The sequence below is a fragment of the Nerophis ophidion genome, linkage group LG29 (genome assembly GCF_033978795.1).
Source record: "Nerophis ophidion isolate RoL-2023_Sa linkage group LG29, RoL_Noph_v1.0, whole genome shotgun sequence".
Taxonomy (NCBI): domain Eukaryota; kingdom Metazoa; phylum Chordata; class Actinopteri; order Syngnathiformes; family Syngnathidae; genus Nerophis; species Nerophis ophidion.
In genome coordinates this window covers 16,274,603-16,294,915 of record NC_084639.1, presented here as the reverse complement: position 1 = coordinate 16,294,915, position 20,313 = coordinate 16,274,603, and the positions used below count along the sequence as shown (strand labels likewise).

General features: G+C 41.2%; 19 non-coding genes across 19 annotated transcripts; all 19 read left to right on the top strand.

Moving 5' to 3' along the window:
• The first annotated feature begins 455 nt into the window (after positions 1–455).
• LOC133546430 (U1 spliceosomal RNA) lies at positions 456–619 on the top strand. The gene has a single exon (XR_009805195.1). It is a non-coding gene; the product is annotated as a U1 spliceosomal RNA (small nuclear RNA).
• An 850-nt stretch (positions 620–1,469) lies between these two features.
• On the top strand, positions 1,470–1,660 carry LOC133546360 (U2 spliceosomal RNA). Its single transcript, XR_009805131.1, has one exon. It is a non-coding gene; the product is annotated as a U2 spliceosomal RNA (small nuclear RNA).
• Positions 1,661–2,559: 899 nt separating this feature from the next.
• LOC133546289 (U1 spliceosomal RNA) lies at positions 2,560–2,723 on the top strand. Its single transcript, XR_009805062.1, has one exon. It is a non-coding gene; the product is annotated as a U1 spliceosomal RNA (small nuclear RNA).
• Positions 2,724–3,573: 850 nt separating this feature from the next.
• LOC133546359 (U2 spliceosomal RNA) lies at positions 3,574–3,764 on the top strand. Its single transcript, XR_009805130.1, has one exon. It is a non-coding gene; the product is annotated as a U2 spliceosomal RNA (small nuclear RNA).
• Positions 3,765–4,663: 899 nt separating this feature from the next.
• Positions 4,664–4,827, top strand: LOC133546313 (U1 spliceosomal RNA). The gene has a single exon (XR_009805085.1). It is a non-coding gene; the product is annotated as a U1 spliceosomal RNA (small nuclear RNA).
• An 850-nt stretch (positions 4,828–5,677) lies between these two features.
• LOC133546358 (U2 spliceosomal RNA) lies at positions 5,678–5,868 on the top strand. Its single transcript, XR_009805129.1, has one exon. It is a non-coding gene; the product is annotated as a U2 spliceosomal RNA (small nuclear RNA).
• An 899-nt stretch (positions 5,869–6,767) lies between these two features.
• Positions 6,768–6,931, top strand: LOC133546447 (U1 spliceosomal RNA). The gene has a single exon (XR_009805211.1). It is a non-coding gene; the product is annotated as a U1 spliceosomal RNA (small nuclear RNA).
• Positions 6,932–7,781: 850 nt separating this feature from the next.
• On the top strand, positions 7,782–7,972 carry LOC133546357 (U2 spliceosomal RNA). Its single transcript, XR_009805128.1, has one exon. It is a non-coding gene; the product is annotated as a U2 spliceosomal RNA (small nuclear RNA).
• An 899-nt stretch (positions 7,973–8,871) lies between these two features.
• Positions 8,872–9,035, top strand: LOC133546428 (U1 spliceosomal RNA). The gene has a single exon (XR_009805194.1). It is a non-coding gene; the product is annotated as a U1 spliceosomal RNA (small nuclear RNA).
• Positions 9,036–9,885: 850 nt separating this feature from the next.
• On the top strand, positions 9,886–10,076 carry LOC133546356 (U2 spliceosomal RNA). The gene has a single exon (XR_009805127.1). It is a non-coding gene; the product is annotated as a U2 spliceosomal RNA (small nuclear RNA).
• An 899-nt stretch (positions 10,077–10,975) lies between these two features.
• LOC133546305 (U1 spliceosomal RNA) lies at positions 10,976–11,139 on the top strand. The gene has a single exon (XR_009805077.1). It is a non-coding gene; the product is annotated as a U1 spliceosomal RNA (small nuclear RNA).
• Positions 11,140–11,989: 850 nt separating this feature from the next.
• Positions 11,990–12,180, top strand: LOC133546355 (U2 spliceosomal RNA). The gene has a single exon (XR_009805126.1). It is a non-coding gene; the product is annotated as a U2 spliceosomal RNA (small nuclear RNA).
• Positions 12,181–13,079: 899 nt separating this feature from the next.
• On the top strand, positions 13,080–13,243 carry LOC133546427 (U1 spliceosomal RNA). Its single transcript, XR_009805193.1, has one exon. It is a non-coding gene; the product is annotated as a U1 spliceosomal RNA (small nuclear RNA).
• An 850-nt stretch (positions 13,244–14,093) lies between these two features.
• On the top strand, positions 14,094–14,284 carry LOC133546354 (U2 spliceosomal RNA). The gene has a single exon (XR_009805125.1). It is a non-coding gene; the product is annotated as a U2 spliceosomal RNA (small nuclear RNA).
• An 899-nt stretch (positions 14,285–15,183) lies between these two features.
• Positions 15,184–15,347, top strand: LOC133546304 (U1 spliceosomal RNA). The gene has a single exon (XR_009805076.1). It is a non-coding gene; the product is annotated as a U1 spliceosomal RNA (small nuclear RNA).
• An 850-nt stretch (positions 15,348–16,197) lies between these two features.
• LOC133546414 (U2 spliceosomal RNA) lies at positions 16,198–16,389 on the top strand. Its single transcript, XR_009805181.1, has one exon. It is a non-coding gene; the product is annotated as a U2 spliceosomal RNA (small nuclear RNA).
• An 899-nt stretch (positions 16,390–17,288) lies between these two features.
• LOC133546426 (U1 spliceosomal RNA) lies at positions 17,289–17,452 on the top strand. Its single transcript, XR_009805192.1, has one exon. It is a non-coding gene; the product is annotated as a U1 spliceosomal RNA (small nuclear RNA).
• An 850-nt stretch (positions 17,453–18,302) lies between these two features.
• Positions 18,303–18,493, top strand: LOC133546352 (U2 spliceosomal RNA). The gene has a single exon (XR_009805123.1). It is a non-coding gene; the product is annotated as a U2 spliceosomal RNA (small nuclear RNA).
• An 899-nt stretch (positions 18,494–19,392) lies between these two features.
• LOC133546303 (U1 spliceosomal RNA) lies at positions 19,393–19,556 on the top strand. Its single transcript, XR_009805075.1, has one exon. It is a non-coding gene; the product is annotated as a U1 spliceosomal RNA (small nuclear RNA).
• Positions 19,557–20,313: the final 757 nt, after the last annotated feature.

The following is a 20,313-nucleotide window of genomic DNA, read 5'->3' as shown; positions in this document are numbered from 1 at the left end:
GATATTGCCCAATATTTTGTATTGGAATTAGGTGTTTTTTTTCAAGCTAATTTAAATGTGATTTGTTATGTTTCATTATGAAGTTGTTCAAGTTTGATGTCAGTGAAAATCTTATTCGGTGTAGTGTGTGCTACTCACCACTAGATGCTGACAGTGTAACATGTGTTACTGTCCCAAACAAAGAAACAGGAAGTGGCTGTAAAGGGAGGCAGGGACACCCAGTCCCTTCCAGTACAGGCTCGGCGTAGTAGTGTAGATTGAGTATTGGGAACAAATAGTTGTGTTCAAGTGTAATATCAATAGTGATAATAATGTAATGATCAAACAATGCTGTGTAGTTGAGTCTTTTACATGTGCAGGCTTGTTGAGTGTGTTTACTAGTGTGCACGCGGTGAGTCCATCACTTAACATGGTGTGTGTGTGAAGGACTTGTGCGTGTGAGCCATGTATTACTCATACTTACCTGGCAGGGGAGATACCATGATCATGAAGGTGGTTCACCTAGGGTGAGGCTCAGCCATTGCACTCTGGCTTTGTTGACCCTTACGAATTCCCCAAATGTGGGAATCTCGACTGCATAATTTGTGGTAGTGGGGGACTGCGTGCGCGCTCTCCCCTGATCATCTGTTAATGACAAAACACATCAAATGTCCCTGGAGTGCTTACATACTCTGTTATTGAAATGAACACATGGCGATGTAGCCACCATTTAGTGGTGAGTAACACATATTGCAATGTTAAAGATTCTCATTAAGTTTAAGTTTCAAACAAAACAACAATTCACCCTGACTGATCATGCAGTGAGTGCACGGAAAGCTGGTGTTGTACTGCCACCTACTGGTGACACCTATGCTGGCTATGCTTTTAACAATTTAACCTGTGTTGTTTATCAGTACAGGTACTGAGAAATTACTTATGAATAATTTCTAAGCATTTTATCACGCATTAGTTACAAGTAATGCTTGAGTCTTATGTGTTGCCTTCATTTCCGGTTTTAAGTGTTGTAGGTACCACTCCACGTCACTTGGTGGTGGAAGCGTTTGTCTCAATGGCACAAGAATTAAGCCGGAAGTAGTTTGGTCATGAGGCGGGCTCGACGATTAAATTGGTCAAATGTTGATTGTACAGCTACTTTGGGTTTTGCTCAAATATTCTACCAACCACCAACATTTATGTATTTTATAATGAAGTTTGTTTGTTTGGTTGAATGAGACTGGGGCGATGCGAGTGTTGGAAAAATGTATTTCGCCACTTACTATTGGACTGAGGTGTACCACGTGACCAGGGGTGATCAAACACTTCCGTTCATTTAAAGTCTTTGCAGCTTTGAAAATAATGCAGTCATTCAAAAAGTGCATGGTTGTTGTTTGGTGTGTTGATATGTGACGTTGTGGTTGATCAATGTGTGTAACCCTCACTGTAGGTTGTTGTGTCCGGAATGACATCCTCCCTTCTGACAGCCAAGTGGCATCGCTTCTCGGCCTTTTGGCTAAGATCAAGTGTAGTATCTGTTCTTATCAGTTTAATATCTGATATGTCCCTTATCAGGGGACCATATATTAAATTGATTTTTGAATCAGGGAGCCGGAATAGGAGCTTGCTTCACCCACTCCACGCATTGACCTGGTATTGCAGTATCTCCAGGAACGGTGCACTCCTCTTCTTGTCTAAAACAATTAAAATATCTGTACCAATATCTAAAATATAGTTGATCTTACAACAAGTTTTTGAGTTCTACAGCACAGACATTGCATGGACTGAGTTAATTCAGCTGTCGTTGCATACATGAATATCGGACACAACACAATTACCACACGGGATAATGTGGTGTCTTGCAGGTGAAGTCGTCCCCGTCTTTGCATCTAGTTTTAAACATGCAAACTTTAAACGGATTAAACCGAACTTTCTTCAAGACGTTTCAGACGAGATACGATCAGAAAAGTGAACCATGTCGTGTGGAAAAGTTGCAAACAGTTGCGTGTCTTTGGGTCTGTTACTACCGGTTTTGCACATCGAGAGAGTGACATGGTTGCCCATTCTTCTGTGCAAAACATTTCCAACTGAGTCGAATTAGACGGAAGGTGTTTGTGAACGGCATTTTTCAGATATTGCCCAATATTTTGTATTGGAATTAGGTGTTTTTTTTCAAGCTAATTTAAATGTGATTTGTTATGTTTCATTATGAAGTTGTTCAAGTTTGATGTCAGTGAAAATCTTATTCGGTGTAGTGTGTGCTACTCACCAGTAGATGCTGACAGTGTAACATGTGCTACTGTCCCAAACAAAGAAACAGGAAGTGGCTGTAAAGGGAGGCAGGGACACCCAGTCCCTTCCAGTACAGGCTCGGCGTAGTAGTGTAGATTGAGTATTGGGAACAAATAGTTGTGTTCAAGTGTAATATCAATAGTGATAATAATGTAATGATCAAACAATGTTGTGTAGTTGAGTCTTTTACATGTGCAGGCTTGTTGAGTGTGTTTACTAGTGTGCACGCGGTGAGTCCATCACTTAACATGGTGTGTGTGTGAAGGACTTGTGCGTGTGAGCCATGTATAACTCATACTTACCTGGCAGGGGAGATACCACGATCATGAAGGTGGTTCACCTAGGGTGAGGCTCAGCCATTGCACTCTGGCTTTTTTGACCCTTACGAATTCCCCAAATGTGGGAATCTCGACTGCATAATTTGTGGTAGTGGGGGACTGCGTGCGCGCTCTCCCCTGATCATCTGTTAATGACAAAACACATCAAATGTCCCTGGAGTGCTTACATACTCTGTTATTGAAATGAACACATGGCGATGTAGCCACCATTTAGTGGTGAGTAACACATATTGCAATGTTAAAGATTCTCATTAAGTTTAAGTTTCAAACAAAACAACAATTCACCCTGACTGATCATGCAGTGAGTGCACGGAAAGCTGGTGTTGTACTGCCACCTACTGGTGACACCTATGCTGGCTATGCTTTTAACAACATAACCTGTGTTGTTTATCAGTACAGGTACTGAGAAATTACTTATGAATAATTTCTAAGCATTTTATCACGCATTAGTTACAAGTAATGCTTAAGTCTTATGTGTTGCCTTCATTTCCGGTTTTAAGTGTTGTAGGTACCACTCCACGTCACTTGGTGGTGGAAGCGTTTGTCTCAATGGCACAAGAATTAAGCCGGAAGTAGTTTGGTCATGAGGCGGGCTCGACGATTAAATTGGTCAAATGTTGATTGTACAGCTACTTTGCGTTTTGCTCAAATATTCTACCAACCACCAACATTTATGTATTTTATAATGAAGTTTGTTTGTTTGGTTGAATGAGACTGGGGCGATGCGAGTGTTGGAAAAATGTATTTCGCCACTTACTATTGGACTGAGGTGTACCACGTGACCAGGAGTGATCAAACACTTCCGTTCATTTAAAGTCTTTGCAGCTTTGAAAATAATGCAGTCATTCAAAAAGTGCATGGTTGTTGTTTGGTGTGTTGATATGTGACGTTGTGGTTGATCAATGTGTGTAACCCTCACTGTAGGTTGTTGTGTCCGGAATGACATCCTCCCTTCTGACAACCAAGTGGCATCGCTTCTCGGCCTTTTGGCTAAGATCAAGTGTAGTATCTGTTCTTATCAGTTTAATATCTGATATGTCCCTTATCAGGGGACCATATATTAAATTGATTTTTGAATCAGGGAGCCGGAATAGGAGCTTGCTTCACCCACTCCACGCATTGACCTGGTATTGCAGTATCTCCAGGAACGGTGCACTCCTCTTCTTGTCTAAAACAATTAAAATATCTGTACCAATATCTAAAATACAGTTGATCTTACAACAAGTTTTTGAGTTCTACAGCACAGACATTGCATGGACTGAGTTAATTCAGCTGTCGTTGCATACATGAATATCGGACACAACACAATTACCACACGGGATAATGTGGTGTCTTGCAGGTGAAGTCGTCCCCGTCTTTGCATCTAGTTTTAAACATGCAAACTTTAAACGGATTAAACCGAACTTTCTTCAAGACGTTTCAGACGAGATACGATCAGAAAAGTGAACCATGTCGTGTGGAAAAGTTGCAAACAGTTGCGTGTCTTTGGGTCTGTTACTACCGGTTTTGCACATCGAGAGAGTGACATGGTTGCCCATTCTTCTGTGCAAAACATTTCCAACTGAGTCGAATTAGACGGAAGGTGTTTGTGAACGGCATTTTTCAGATATTGCCCAATATTTTGTATTGGAATTAGGTGTTTTTTTTCAAGCTAATTTAAATGTGATTTGTTATGTTTCATTATGAAGTTGTTCAAGTTTGATGTCAGTGAAAATCTTATTCGGTGTAGTGTGTGCTACTCACCAGTAGATGCTGACAGTGTAACATGTGCTACTGTCCCAAACAAAGAAACAGGAAGTGGCTGTAAAGGGAGGCAGGGACACCCAGTCCCTTCCAGTACAGGCTCGGCGTAGTAGTGTAGATTGAGTATTGGGAACAAATAGTTGTGTTCAAGTGTAATATCAATAGTGATAATAATGTAATGATCAAACAATGTTGTGTAGTTGAGTCTTTTACATGTGCAGGCTTGTTGAGTGTGTTTACTAGTGTGCACGCGGTGAGTCCATCACTTAACATGGTGTGTGTGTGAAGGACTTGTGCGTGTGAGCCATGTATAACTCATACTTACCTGGCAGGGGAGATACCACGATCATGAAGGTGGTTCACCTAGGGTAAGGCTCAGCCATTGCACTCTGGCTTTTTTGACCCTTACGAATTCCCCAAATGTGGGAATCTCGACTGCATAATTTGTGGTAGTGGGGGACTGCGTGCGCGCTCTCCCCTGATCATCTGTTAATGACAAAACACATCAAATGTCCCTGGAGTGCTTACATACTCTGTTATTGAAATGAACACATGGCGATGTAGCCACCATTTAGTGGTGAGTAACACATATTGCAATGTTAAAGATTCTCATTAAGTTTAAGTTTCAAACAAAACAACAATTCACCCTGACTGATCATGCAGTGAGTGCACGGAAAGCTGGTGTTGTACTGCCACCTACTGGTGACACCTATGCTGGCTATGCTTTTAACAACATAACCTGTGTTGTTTATCAGTACAGGTACTGAGAAATTACTTATGAATAATTTCTAAGCATTTTATCACGCATTAGTTACAAGTAATGCTTAAGTCTTATGTGTTGCCTTCATTTCCGGTTTTAAGTGTTGTAGGTACCACTCCACGTCACTTGGTGGTGGAAGCGTTTGTCTCAATGGCACAAGAATTAAGCCGGAAGTAGTTTGGTCATGAGGCGGGCTCGACGATTAAATTGGTCAAATGTTGATTGTACAGCTACTTTGCGTTTTGCTCAAATATTCTACCAACCACCAACATTTATGTATTTTATAATGAAGTTTGTTTGTTTGGTTGAATGAGACTGGGGCGATGCGAGTGTTGGAAAAATGTATTTCGCCACTTACTATTGGACTGAGGTGTACCACGTGACCAGGAGTGATCAAACACTTCCGTTCATTTAAAGTCTTTGCAGCTTTGAAAATAATGCAGTCATTCAAAAAGTGCATGGTTGTTGTTTGGTGTGTTGATATGTGACGTTGTGGTTGATCAATGTGTGTAACCCTCACTGTAGGTTGTTGTGTCCGGAATGACATCCTCCCTTCTGACAACCAAGTGGCATCGCTTCTCGGCCTTTTGGCTAAGATCAAGTGTAGTATCTGTTCTTATCAGTTTAATATCTGATATGTCCCTTATCAGGGGACCATATATTAAATTGATTTTTGAATCAGGGAGCCGGAATAGGAGCTTGCTTCACCCACTCCACGCATTGACCTGGTATTGCAGTATCTCCAGGAACGGTGCACTCCTCTTCTTGTCTAAAACAATTAAAATATCTGTACCAATATCTAAAATACAGTTGATCTTACAACAAGTTTTTGAGTTCTACAGCACAGACATTGCATGGACTGAGTTAATTCAGCTGTCGTTGCATACATGAATATCGGACACAACACAATTACCACACGGGATAATGTGGTGTCTTGCAGGTGAAGTCGTCCCCGTCTTTGCATCTAGTTTTAAACATGCAAACTTTAAACGGATTAAACCGAACTTTCTTCAAGACGTTTCAGACGAGATACGATCAGAAAAGTGAACCATGTCGTGTGGAAAAGTTGCAAACAGTTGCGTGTCTTTGGGTCTGTTACTACCGGTTTTGCACATCGAGAGAGTGACATGGTTGCCCATTCTTCTGTGCAAAACATTTCCAACTGAGTCGAATTAGACGGAAGGTGTTTGTGAACGGCATTTTTCAGATATTGCCCAATATTTTGTATTGGAATTAGGTGTTTTTTTTCAAGCTAATTTAAATGTGATTTGTTATGTTTCATTATGAAGTTGTTCAAGTTTGATGTCAGTGAAAATCTTATTCGGTGTAGTGTGTGCTACTCACCACTAGATGCTGACAGTGTAACATGTGTTACTGTCCCAAACAAAGAAACAGGAAGTGGCTGTAAAGGGAGGCAGGGACACCCAGTCCCTTCCAGTACAGGCTCGGCGTAGTAGTGTAGATTGAGTATTGGGAACAAATAGTTGTGTTCAAGTGTAATATCAATAGTGATAATAATGTAATGATCAAACAATGCTGTGTAGTTGAGTCTTTTACATGTGCAGGCTTGTTGAGTGTGTTTACTAGTGTGCACGCGGTGAGTCCATCACTTAACATGGTGTGTGTGTGAAGGACTTGTGCGTGTGAGCCATGTATAACTCATACTTACCTGGCAGGGGAGATACCATGATCATGAAGGTGGTTCACCTAGGGTGAGGCTCAGCCATTGCACTCTGGCTTTGTTGACCCTTACGAATTCCCCAAATGTGGGAATCTCGACTGCATAATTTGTGATAGTGGGGGACTGCGTGCGCGCTCTCCCCTGATCATCTGTTAATGACAAAACACATCAAATGTCCCTGGAGTGCTTACATACTCTGTTATTGAAATGAACACATGGCGATGTAGCCACCATTTAGTGGTGAGTAACACATATTGCAATGTTAAAGATTCTCATTAAGTTTAAGTTTCAAACAAAACAACAATTCACCCTGACTGATCATGCAGTGAGTGCACGGAAAGCTGGTGTTGTACTGCCACCTACTGGTGACACCTATGCTGGCTATGCTTTTAACAATTTAACCTGTGTTGTTTATCAGTACAGGTACTGAGAAATTACTTATGAATAATTTCTAAGCATTTTATCACGCATTAGTTACAAGTAATGCTTGAGTCTTATGTGTTGCCTTCATTTCCGGTTTTAAGTGTTGTAGGTACCACTCCACGTCACTTGGTGGTGGAAGCGTTTGTCTCAATGGCACAAGAATTAAGCCGGAAGTAGTTTGGTCATGAGGCGGGCTCGACGATTAAATTGGTCAAATGTTGATTGTACAGCTACTTTGGGTTTTGCTCAAATATTCTACCAACCACCAACATTTATGTATTTTATAATGAAGTTTGTTTGTTTGGTTGAATGAGACTGGGGCGATGCGAGTGTTGGAAAAATGTATTTCGCCACTTACTATTGGACTGAGGTGTACCACGTGACCAGGGGTGATCAAACACTTCCGTTCATTTAAAGTCTTTGCAGCTTTGAAAATAATGCAGTCATTCAAAAAGTGCATGGTTGTTGTTTGGTGTGTTGATATGTGACGTTGTGGTTGATCAATGTGTGTAACCCTCACTGTAGGTTGTTGTGTCCGGAATGACATCCTCCCTTCTGACAGCCAAGTGGCATCGCTTCTCGGCCTTTTGGCTAAGATCAAGTGTAGTATCTGTTCTTATCAGTTTAATATCTGATATGTCCCTTATCAGGGGACCATATATTAAATTGATTTTTGAATCAGGGAGCCGGAATAGGAGCTTGCTTCACCCACTCCACGCATTGACCTGGTATTGCAGTATCTCCAGGAACGGTGCACTCCTCTTCTTGTCTAAAACAATTAAAATATCTGTACCAATATCTAAAATATAGTTGATCTTACAACAAGTTTTTGAGTTCTACAGCACAGACATTGCATGGACTGAGTTAATTCAGCTGTCGTTGCATACATGAATATCGGACACAACACAATTACCACACGGGATAATGTGGTGTCTTGCAGGTGAAGTCGTCCCCGTCTTTGCATCTAGTTTTAAACATGCAAACTTTAAACGGATTAAACCGAACTTTCTTCAAGACGTTTCAGACGAGATACGATCAGAAAAGTGAACCATGTCGTGTGGAAAAGTTGCAAACAGTTGCGTGTCTTTGGGTCTGTTACTACCGGTTTTGCACATCGAGAGAGTGACATGGTTGCCCATTCTTCTGTGCAAAACATTTCCAACTGAGTCGAATTAGACGGAAGGTGTTTGTGAACGGCATTTTTCAGATATTGCCCAATATTTTGTATTGGAATTAGGTGTTTTTTTTCAAGCTAATTTAAATGTGATTTGTTATGTTTCATTATGAAGTTGTTCAAGTTTGATGTCAGTGAAAATCTTATTCGGTGTAGTGTGTGCTACTCACCACTAGATGCTGACAGTGTAACATGTGTTACTGTCCCAAACAAAGAAACAGGAAGTGGCTGTAAAGGGAGGCAGGGACACCCAGTCCCTTCCAGTACAGGCTCGGCGTAGTAGTGTAGATTGAGTATTGGGAACAAATAGTTGTGTTCAAGTGTAATATCAATAGTGATAATAATGTAATGATCAAACAATGCTGTGTAGTTGAGTCTTTTACATGTGCAGGCTTGTTGAGTGTGTTTACTAGTGTGCACGCGGTGAGTCCATCACTTAACATGGTGTGTGTGTGAAGGACTTGTGCGTGTGAGCCATGTATTACTCATACTTACCTGGCAGGGGAGATACCATGATCATGAAGGTGGTTCACCTAGGGTGAGGCTCAGCCATTGCACTCTGGCTTTGTTGACCCTTACGAATTCCCCAAATGTGGGAATCTCGACTGCATAATTTGTGGTAGTGGGGGACTGCGTGCGCGCTCTCCCCTGATCATCTGTTAATGACAAAACACATCAAATGTCCCTGGAGTGCTTACATACTCTGTTATTGAAATGAACACATGGCGATGTAGCCACCATTTAGTGGTGAGTAACACATATTGCAATGTTAAAGATTCTCATTAAGTTTAAGTTTCAAACAAAACAACAATTCACCCTGACTGATCATGCAGTGAGTGCACGGAAAGCTGGTGTTGTACTGCCACCTACTGGTGACACCTATGCTGGCTATGCTTTTAACAATTTAACCTGTGTTGTTTATCAGTACAGGTACTGAGAAATTACTTATGAATAATTTCTAAGCATTTTATCACGCATTAGTTACAAGTAATGCTTGAGTCTTATGTGTTGCCTTCATTTCCGGTTTTAAGTGTTGTAGGTACCACTCCACGTCACTTGGTGGTGGAAGCGTTTGTCTCAATGGCACAAGAATTAAGCCGGAAGTAGTTTGGTCATGAGGCGGGCTCGACGATTAAATTGGTCAAATGTTGATTGTACAGCTACTTTGGGTTTTGCTCAAATATTCTACCAACCACCAACATTTATGTATTTTATAATGAAGTTTGTTTGTTTGGTTGAATGAGACTGGGGCGATGCGAGTGTTGGAAAAATGTATTTCGCCACTTACTATTGGACTGAGGTGTACCACGTGACCAGGGGTGATCAAACACTTCCGTTCATTTAAAGTCTTTGCAGCTTTGAAAATAATGCAGTCATTCAAAAAGTGCATGGTTGTTGTTTGGTGTGTTGATATGTGACGTTGTGGTTGATCAATGTGTGTAACCCTCACTGTAGGTTGTTGTGTCCGGAATGACATCCTCCCTTCTGACAGCCAAGTGGCATCGCTTCTCGGCCTTTTGGCTAAGATCAAGTGTAGTATCTGTTCTTATCAGTTTAATATCTGATATGTCCCTTATCAGGGGACCATATATTAAATTGATTTTTGAATCAGGGAGCCGGAATAGGAGCTTGCTTCACCCACTCCACGCATTGACCTGGTATTGCAGTATCTCCAGGAACGGTGCACTCCTCTTCTTGTCTAAAACAATTAAAATATCTGTACCAATATCTAAAATATAGTTGATCTTACAACAAGTTTTTGAGTTCTACAGCACAGACATTGCATGGACTGAGTTAATTCAGCTGTCGTTGCATACATGAATATCGGACACAACACAATTACCACACGGGATAATGTGGTGTCTTGCAGGTGAAGTCGTCCCCGTCTTTGCATCTAGTTTTAAACATGCAAACTTTAAACGGATTAAACCGAACTTTCTTCAAGACGTTTCAGACGAGATACGATCAGAAAAGTGAACCATGTCGTGTGGAAAAGTTGCAAACAGTTGCGTGTCTTTGGGTCTGTTACTACCGGTTTTGCACATCGAGAGAGTGACATGGTTGCCCATTCTTCTGTGCAAAACATTTCCAACTGAGTCGAATTAGACGGAAGGTGTTTGTGAACGGCATTTTTCAGATATTGCCCAATATTTTGTATTGGAATTAGGTGTTTTTTTTCAAGCTAATTTAAATGTGATTTGTTATGTTTCATTATGAAGTTGTTCAAGTTTGATGTCAGTGAAAATCTTATTCGGTGTAGTGTGTGCTACTCACCACTAGATGCTGACAGTGTAACATGTGCTACTGTCCCAAACAAAGAAACAGGAAGTGGCTGTAAAGGGAGGCAGGGACACCCAGTCCCTTCCAGTACAGGCTCGGCGTAGTAGTGTAGATTGAGTATTGGGAACAAATAGTTGTGTTCAAGTGTAATATCAATAGTGATAATAATGTAATGATCAAACAATGTTGTGTAGTTGAGTCTTTTACATGTGCAGGCTTGTTGAGTGTGTTTACTAGTGTGCACGCGGTGAGTCCATCACTTAACATGGTGTGTGTGTGAAGGACTTGTGCGTGTGAGCCATGTATAACTCATACTTACCTGGCAGGGGAGATACCATGATCATGAAGGTGGTTCACCTAGGGTGAGGCTCAGCCATTGCACTCTGGCTTTTTTGACCCTTACGAATTCCCCAAATGTGGGAATCTCGACTGCATAATTTGTGGTAGTGGGGGACTGCGTGCGCGCTCTCCCCTGATCATCTGTTAATGACAAAACACATCAAATGTCCCTGGAGTGCTTACATACTCTGTTATTGAAATGAACACATGGCGATGTAGCCACCATTTAGTGGTGAGTAACACATATTGCAATGTTAAAGATTCTCATTAAGTTTAAGTTTCAAACAAAACAACAATTCACCCTGACTGATCATGCAGTGAGTGCACGGAAAGCTGGTGTTGTACTGCCACCTACTGGTGACACCTATGCTGGCTATGCTTTTAACAACATAACCTGTGTTGTTTATCAGTACAGGTACTGAGAAATTACTTATGAATAATTTCTAAGCATTTTATCACGCATTAGTTACAAGTAATGCTTAAGTCTTATGTGTTGCCTTCATTTCCGGTTTTAAGTGTTGTAGGTACCACTCCACGTCACTTGGTGGTGGAAGCGTTTGTCTCAATGGCACAAGAATTAAGCCGGAAGTAGTTTGGTCATGAGGCGGGCTCGACGATTAAATTGGTCAAATGTTGATTGTACAGCTACTTTGCGTTTTGCTCAAATATTCTACCAACCACCAACATTTATGTATTTTATAATGAAGTTTGTTTGTTTGGTTGAATGAGACTGGGGCGATGCGAGTGTTGGAAAAATGTATTTCGCCACTTACTATTGGACTGAGGTGTACCACGTGACCAGGAGTGATCAAACACTTCCGTTCATTTAAAGTCTTTGCAGCTTTGAAAATAATGCAGTCATTCAAAAAGTGCATGGTTGTTGTTTGGTGTGTTGATATGTGACGTTGTGGTTGATCAATGTGTGTAACCCTCACTGTAGGTTGTTGTGTCCGGAATGACATCCTCCCTTCTGACAACCAAGTGGCATCGCTTCTCGGCCTTTTGGCTAAGATCAAGTGTAGTATCTGTTCTTATCAGTTTAATATCTGATATGTCCCTTATCAGGGGACCATATATTAAATTGATTTTTGAATCAGGGAGCCGGAATAGGAGCTTGCTTCACCCACTCCACGCATTGACCTGGTATTGCAGTATCTCCAGGAACGGTGCACTCCTCTTCTTGTCTAAAACAATTAAAATATCTGTACCAATATCTAAAATACAGTTGATCTTACAACAAGTTTTTGAGTTCTACAGCACAGACATTGCATGGACTGAGTTAATTCAGCTGTCGTTGCATACATGAATATCGGACACAACACAATTACCACACGGGATAATGTGGTGTCTTGCAGGTGAAGTCGTCCCCGTCTTTGCATCTAGTTTTAAACATGCAAACTTTAAACGGATTAAACCGAACTTTCTTCAAGACGTTTCAGACGAGATACGATCAGAAAAGTGAACCATGTCGTGTGGAAAAGTTGCAAACAGTTGCGTGTCTTTGGGTCTGTTACTACCGGTTTTGCACATCGAGAGAGTGACATGGTTGCCCATTCTTCTGTGCAAAACATTTCCAACTGAGTCGAATTAGACGGAAGGTGTTTGTGAACGGCATTTTTCAGATATTGCCCAATATTTTGTATTGGAATTAGGTGTTTTTTTTCAAGCTAATTTAAATGTGATTTGTTATGTTTCATTATGAAGTTGTTCAAGTTTGATGTCAGTGAAAATCTTATTCGGTGTAGTGTGTGCTACTCACCACTAGATGCTGACAGTGTAACATGTGTTACTGTCCCAAACAAAGAAACAGGAAGTGGCTGTAAAGGGAGGCAGGGACACCCAGTCCCTTCCAGTACAGGCTCGGCGTAGTAGTGTAGATTGAGTATTGGGAACAAATAGTTGTGTTCAAGTGTAATATCAATAGTGATAATAATGTAATGATCAAACAATGCTGTGTAGTTGAGTCTTTTACATGTGCAGGCTTGTTGAGTGTGTTTACTAGTGTGCACGCGGTGAGTCCATCACTTAACATGGTGTGTGTGTGAAGGACTTGTGCGTGTGAGCCATGTATAACTCATACTTACCTGGCAGGGGAGATACCATGATCATGAAGGTGGTTCACCTAGGGTGAGGCTCAGCCATTGCACTCTGGCTTTGTTGACCCTTACGAATTCCCCAAATGTGGGAATCTCGACTGCATAATTTGTGGTAGTGGGGGACTGCGTGCGCGCTCTCCCCTGATCATCTGTTAATGACAAAACACATCAAATGTCCCTGGAGTGCTTACATACTCTGTTATTGAAATGAACACATGGCGATGTAGCCACCATTTAGTGGTGAGTAACACATATTGCAATGTTAAAGATTCTCATTAAGTTTAAGTTTCAAACAAAACAACAATTCACCCTGACTGATCATGCAGTGAGTGCACGGAAAGCTGGTGTTGTACTGCCACCTACTGGTGACACCTATGCTGGCTATGCTTTTAACAATTTAACCTGTGTTGTTTATCAGTACAGGTACTGAGAAATTACTTATGAATAATTTCTAAGCATTTTATCACGCATTAGTTACAAGTAATGCTTGAGTCTTATGTGTTGCCTTCATTTCCGGTTTTAAGTGTTGTAGGTACCACTCCACGTCACTTGGTGGTGGAAGCGTTTGTCTCAATGGCACAAGAATTAAGCCGGAAGTAGTTTGGTCATGAGGCGGGCTCGACGATTAAATTGGTCAAATGTTGATTGTACAGCTACTTTGGGTTTTGCTCAAATATTCTACCAACCACCAACATTTATGTATTTTATAATGAAGTTTGTTTGTTTGGTTGAATGAGACTGGGGCGATGCGAGTGTTGGAAAAATGTATTTCGCCACTTACTATTGGACTGAGGTGTACCACGTGACCAGGAGTGATCAAACACTTCCGTTCATTTAAAGTCTTTGCAGCTTTGAAAATAATGCAGTCATTCAAAAAGTGCATGGTTGTTGTTTGGTGTGTTGATATGTGACGTTGTGGTTGATCAATGTGTGTAACCCTCACTGTAGGTTGTTGTGTCCGGAATGACATCCTCCCTTCTGACAACCAAGTGGCATCGCTTCTCGGCCTTTTGGCTAAGATCAAGTGTAGTATCTGTTCTTATCAGTTTAATATCTGATATGTCCCTTATCAGGGGACCATATATTAAATTGATTTTTGAATCAGGGAGCCGGAATAGGAGCTTGCTTCACCCACTCCACGCATTGACCTGGTATTGCAGTATCTCCAGGAACGGTGCACTCCTCTTCTTGTCTAAAAGAATTAAAATATCTGTACCAATATCTAAAATATAGTTGATCTTACAACAAGTTTTTGAGTTCTACAGCACAGACATTGCATGGACTGAGTTAATTCAGCTGTCGTTGCATACATGAATGTCGGACACAACACAATTACCACACGGGATAATGTGGTGTCTTGCAGGTGAAGTCGTCCCCGTCTTTGCATCTAGTTTTAAACATGCAAACTTTAAACGGATTAAACCGAACTTTCTTCAAGACGTTTCAGACGAGATACGATCAGAAAAGTGAACCATGTCGTGTGGAAAAGTTGCAAACAGTTGCGTGTCTTTGGGTCTGTTACTACCGGTTTTGCACATCGAGAGAGTGACATGGTTGCCCATTCTTCTGTGCAAAACATTTCCAACTGAGTCGAATTAGACGGAAGGTGTTTGTGAACGGCATTTTTCAGATATTGCCCAATATTTTGTATTGGAATTAGGTGTTTTTTTTCAAGCTAATTTAAATGTGATTTGTTATGTTTCATTATGAAGTTGTTCAAGTTTGATGTCAGTGAAAATCCTATTCGGTGTAGTGTGTGCTACTCACCACTAGATGCTGACAGTGTAACATGTGTTACTGTCCCAAACAAAGAAACAGGAAGTGGCTGTAAAGGGAGGCAGGGACACCCAGTCCCTTCCAGTACAGGCTCGGCGTAGTAGTGTAGATTGAGTATTGGGAACAAATAGTTGTGTTCAAGTGTAATATCAATAGTGATAATAATGTAATGATCAAACAATGCTGTGTAGTTGAGTCTTTTACATGTGCAGGCTTGTTGAGTGTGTTTACTAGTGTGCACGCGGTGAGTCCATCACTTAACATGGTGTGTGTGTGAAGGACTTGTGCGTGTGAGCCATGTATAACTCATACTTACCTGGCAGGGGAGATACCATGATCATGAAGGTGGTTCACCTAGGGTGAGGCTCAGCCATTGCACTCTGGCTTTTTTGACCCTTACGAATTCCCCAAATGTGGGAATCTCGACTGCATAATTTGTGGTAGTGGGGGACTGCGTGCGCGCTCTCCCCTGATCATCTGTTAATGACAAAACACATCAAATGTCCCTGGAGTGCTTACATACTCTGTTATTGAAATGAACACATGGCGATGTAGCCACCATTTAGTGGTGAGTAACACATATTGCAATGTTAAAGATTCTCATTAAGTTTAAGTTTCAAACAAAACAACAATTCACCCTGACTGATCATGCAGTGAGTGCACGGAAAGCTGGTGTTGTACTGCCACCTACTGGTGACACCTATGCTGGCTATGCTTTTAACAACATAACCTGTGTTGTTTATCAGTACAGGTACTGAGAAATTACTTATGAATAATTTCTAAGCATTTTATCACGCATTAGTTACAAGTAATGCTTAAGTCTTATGTGTTGCCTTCATTTCCGGTTTTAAGTGTTGTAGGTACCACTCCACGTCACTTGGTGGTGGAAGCGTTTGTCTCAATGGCACAAGAATTAAGCCGGAAGTAGTTTGGTCATGAGGCGGGCTCGACGATTAAATTGGTCAAATGTTGATTGTACAGCTACTTTGCGTTTTGCTCAAATATTCTACCAACCACCAACATTTATGTATTTTATAATGAAGTTTGTTTGTTTGGTTGAATGAGACTGGGGCGATGCGAGTGTTGGAAAAATGTATTTCGCCACTTACTATTGGACTGAGGTGTACCACGTGACCAGGAGTGATCAAACACTTCCGTTCATTTAAAGTCTTTGCAGCTTTGAAAATAATGCAGTCATTCAAAAAGTGCATGGTTGTTGTTTGGTGTGTTGATATGTGACGTTGTGGTTGATCAATGTGTGTAACCCTCACTGTAGGTTGTTGTGTCCGGAATGACATCCTCCCTTCTGACAACCAAGTGGCATCGCTTCTCGGCCTTTTGGCTAAGATCAAGTGTAGTATCTGGCTCTTATCAGTTTAATATCTGATATGTCCCTTATCAGGGGACCATATATTAAATTGATTTTTGAATCAGGGAGCCGGAATAGGAGCTTGTTTCACCCACTCCACGCATGGACCTGGTATTGCAGTATCTCCAGGAACGGTGCACTCCTCTTCTTGTCTAAAACAATTAAAATATCTGTACCAATATCTAAAATACAGTTGATCTTACAACAAGTTTTTGAGTTCTACAGCACAGACATTGCATGGACTGAGTTAATTCAGCTGTCGTTGCATACATGAATATCGGACACAACACAATTACCACACGGGATAATGTGGTGTCTTGCAGGTGAAGTCGTCCCCGTCTTTGCATCTAGTTTTAAACATGCAAACTTTAAACGGATTAAACCGAACTTTCTTCAAGACGTTTCAGACGAGATACGATCAGAAAAGTGAACCATGTCGTGTGGAAAAGTTGCAAACAGTTGCGTGTCTTTGGGTCTGTTACTACCGGTTTTGCACATCGAGAGAGTGACATGGTTGCCCATTCTTCTGTGCAAAACATTTCCAACTGAGTCGAATTAGACGGAAGGTGTTTGTGAACGGCATTTTTCAGATATTGCCCAATATTTTGTATTGGAATTAGGTGTTTTTTTTCAAGCTAATTTAAATGTGATTTGTTATGTTTCATTATGAAGTTGTTCAAGTTTGATGTCAGTGAAAATCTTATTCGGTGTAGTGTGTGCTACTCACCACTAGATGCTGACAGTGTAACATGTGTTACTGTCCCAAACAAAGAAACAGGAAGTGGCTGTAAAGGGAGGCAGGGACACCCAGTCCCTTCCAGTACAGGCTCGGCGTAGTAGTGTAGATTGAGTATTGGGAACAAATAGTTGTGTTCAAGTGTAATATCAATAGTGATAATAATGTAATGATCAAACAATGCTGTGTAGTTGAGTCTTTTACATGTGCAGGCTTGTTGAGTGTGTTTACTAGTGTGCACGCGGTGAGTCCATCACTTAACATGGTGTGTGTGTGAAGGACTTGTGCGTGTGAGCCATGTATAACTCATACTTACCTGGCAGGGGAGATACCATGATCATGAAGGTGGTTCACCTAGGGTGAGGCTCAGCCATTGCACTCTGGCTTTGTTGACCCTTACGAATTCCCCAAATGTGGGAATCTCGACTGCATAATTTGTGGTAGTGGGGGACTGCGTGCGCGCTCTCCCCTGATCATCTGTTAATGACAAAACACATCAAATGTCCCTGGAGTGCTTACATACTCTGTTATTGAAATGAACACATGGCGATGTAGCCACCATTTAGTGGTGAGTAACACATATTGCAATGTTAAAGATTCTCATTAAGTTTAAGTTTCAAACAAAACAACAATTCACCCTGACTGATCATGCAGTGAGTGCACGGAAAGCTGGTGTTGTACTGCCACCTACTGGTGACACCTATGCTGGCTATGCTTTTAACAATTTAACCTGTGTTGTTTATCAGTACAGGTACTGAGAAATTACTTATGAATAATTTCTAAGCATTTTATCACGCATTAGTTACAAGTAATGCTTGAGTCTTATGTGTTGCCTTCATTTCCGGTTTTAAGTGTTGTAGGTACCACTCCACGTCACTTGGTGGTGGAAGCGTTTGTCTCAATGGCACAAGAATTAAGCCGGAAGTAGTTTGGTCATGAGGCGGGCTCGACGATTAAATTGGTCAAATGTTGATTGTACAGCTACTTTGGGTTTTGCTCAAATATTCTACCAACCACCAACATTTATGTATTTTATAATGAAGTTTGTTTGTTTGGTTGAATGAGACTGGGGCGATGCGAGTGTTGGAAAAATGTATTTCGCCACTTACTATTGGACTGAGGTGTACCACGTGACCAGGAGTGATCAAACACTTCCGTTCATTTAAAGTCTTTGCAGCTTTGAAAATAATGCAGTCATTCAAAAAGTGCATGGTTGTTGTTTGGTGTGTTGATATGTGACGTTGTGGTTGATCAATGTGTGTAACCCTCACTGTAGGTTGTTGTGTCCGGAATGACATCCTCCCTTCTGACAACCAAGTGGCATCGCTTCTCGGCCTTTTGGCTAAGATCAAGTGTAGTATCTGTTCTTATCAGTTTAATATCTGATATGTCCCTTATCAGGGGACCATATATTAAATTGATTTTTGAATCAGGGAGCCGGAATAGGAGCTTGCTTCACCCACTCCACGCATTGACCTGGTATTGCAGTATCTCCAGGAACGGTGCACTCCTCTTCTTGTCTAAAAGAATTAAAATATCTGTACCAATATCTAAAATATAGTTGATCTTACAACAAGTTTTTGAGTTCTACAGCACAGACATCGCATGGACTGAGTTAATTCAGCTGTCGTTGCATACATGAATGTCGGACACAACACAATTACCACACGGGATAATGTGGTGTCTTGCAGGTGAAGTCGTCCCCGTCTTTGCATCTAGTTTTAAACATGCAAACTTTAAACGGATTAAACCGAACTTTCTTCAAGACGTTTCAGACGAGATACGATCAGAAAAGTGAACCATGTCGTGTGGAAAAGTTGCAAACAGTTGCGTGTCTTTGGGTCTGTTACTACCGGTTTTGCACATCGAGAGAGTGACATGGTTGCCCATTCTTCTGTGCAAAACATTTCCAACTGAGTCGAATTAGACGGAAGGTGTTTGTGAACGGCATTTTTCAGATATTGCCCAATATTTTGTATTGGAATTAGGTGTTTTTTTTCAAGCTAATTTAAATGTGATTTGTTATGTTTCATTATGAAGTTGTTCAAGTTTGATGTCAGTGAAAATCCTATTCGGTGTAGTGTGTGCTACTCACCACTAGATGCTGACAGTGTAACATGTGTTACTGTCCCAAACAAAGAAACAGGAAATGGCTGTAAAGGGAGGCAGGGACACCCAGTCCCTTCCAGTACAGGCTCGGCGTAGTAGTGTAGATTGAGTATTGGGAACAAATAGTTGTGTTCAAGTGTAATATCAATAGTGATAATAATGTAATGATCAAACAATGCTGTGTAGTTGAGTCTTTTACATGTGCAGGCTTGTTGAGTGTGTTTACTAGTGTGCACGCGGTGAGTCCATCACTTAACATGGTGTGTGTGTGAAGGACTTGTGCGTGTGAGCCATGTATAACTCATACTTACCTGGCAGGGGAGATACCATGATCATGAAGGTGGTTCACCTAGGGTGAGGCTCAGCCATTGCACTCTGGCTTTTTTGACCCTTACGAATTCCCCAAATGTGGGAATCTCGACTGCATAATTTGTGGTAGTGGGGGACTGCGTGCGCGCTCTCCCCTGATCATCTGTTAATGACAAAACACATCAAATGTCCCTGGAGTGCTTACATACTCTGTTATTGAAATGAACACATGGCGATGTAGCCACCATTTAGTGGTGAGTAACACATATTGCAATGTTAAAGATTCTCATTAAGTTTAAGTTTCAAACAAAACAACAATTCACCCTGACTGATCATGCAGTGAGTGCACGGAAAGCTGGTGTTGTACTGCCACCTACTGGTGACACCTATGCTGGCTATGCTTTTAACAACATAACCTGTGTTGTTTATCAGTACAGGTACTGAGAAATTACTTATGAATAATTTCTAAGCATTTTATCACGCATTAGTTACAAGTAATGCTTAAGTCTTATGTGTTGCCTTCATTTCCGGTTTTAAGTGTTGTAGGTACCACTCCACGTCACTTGGTGGTGGAAGCGTTTGTCTCAATGGCACAAGAATTAAGCCGGAAGTAGTTTGGTCATGAGGCGGGCTCGACGATTAAATTGGTCAAATGTTGATTGTACAGCTACTTTGCGTTTTGCTCAAATATTCTACCAACCACCAACATTTATGTATTTTATAATGAAGTTTGTTTGTTTGGTTGAATGAGACTGGGGCGATGCGAGTGTTGGAAAAATGTATTTCGCCACTTACTATTGGACTGAGGTGTACCACGTGACCAGGAGTGATCAAACACTTCCGTTCATTTAAAGTCTTTGCAGCTTTGAAAATAATGCAGTCATTCAAAAAGTGCATGGTTGTTGTTTGGTGTGT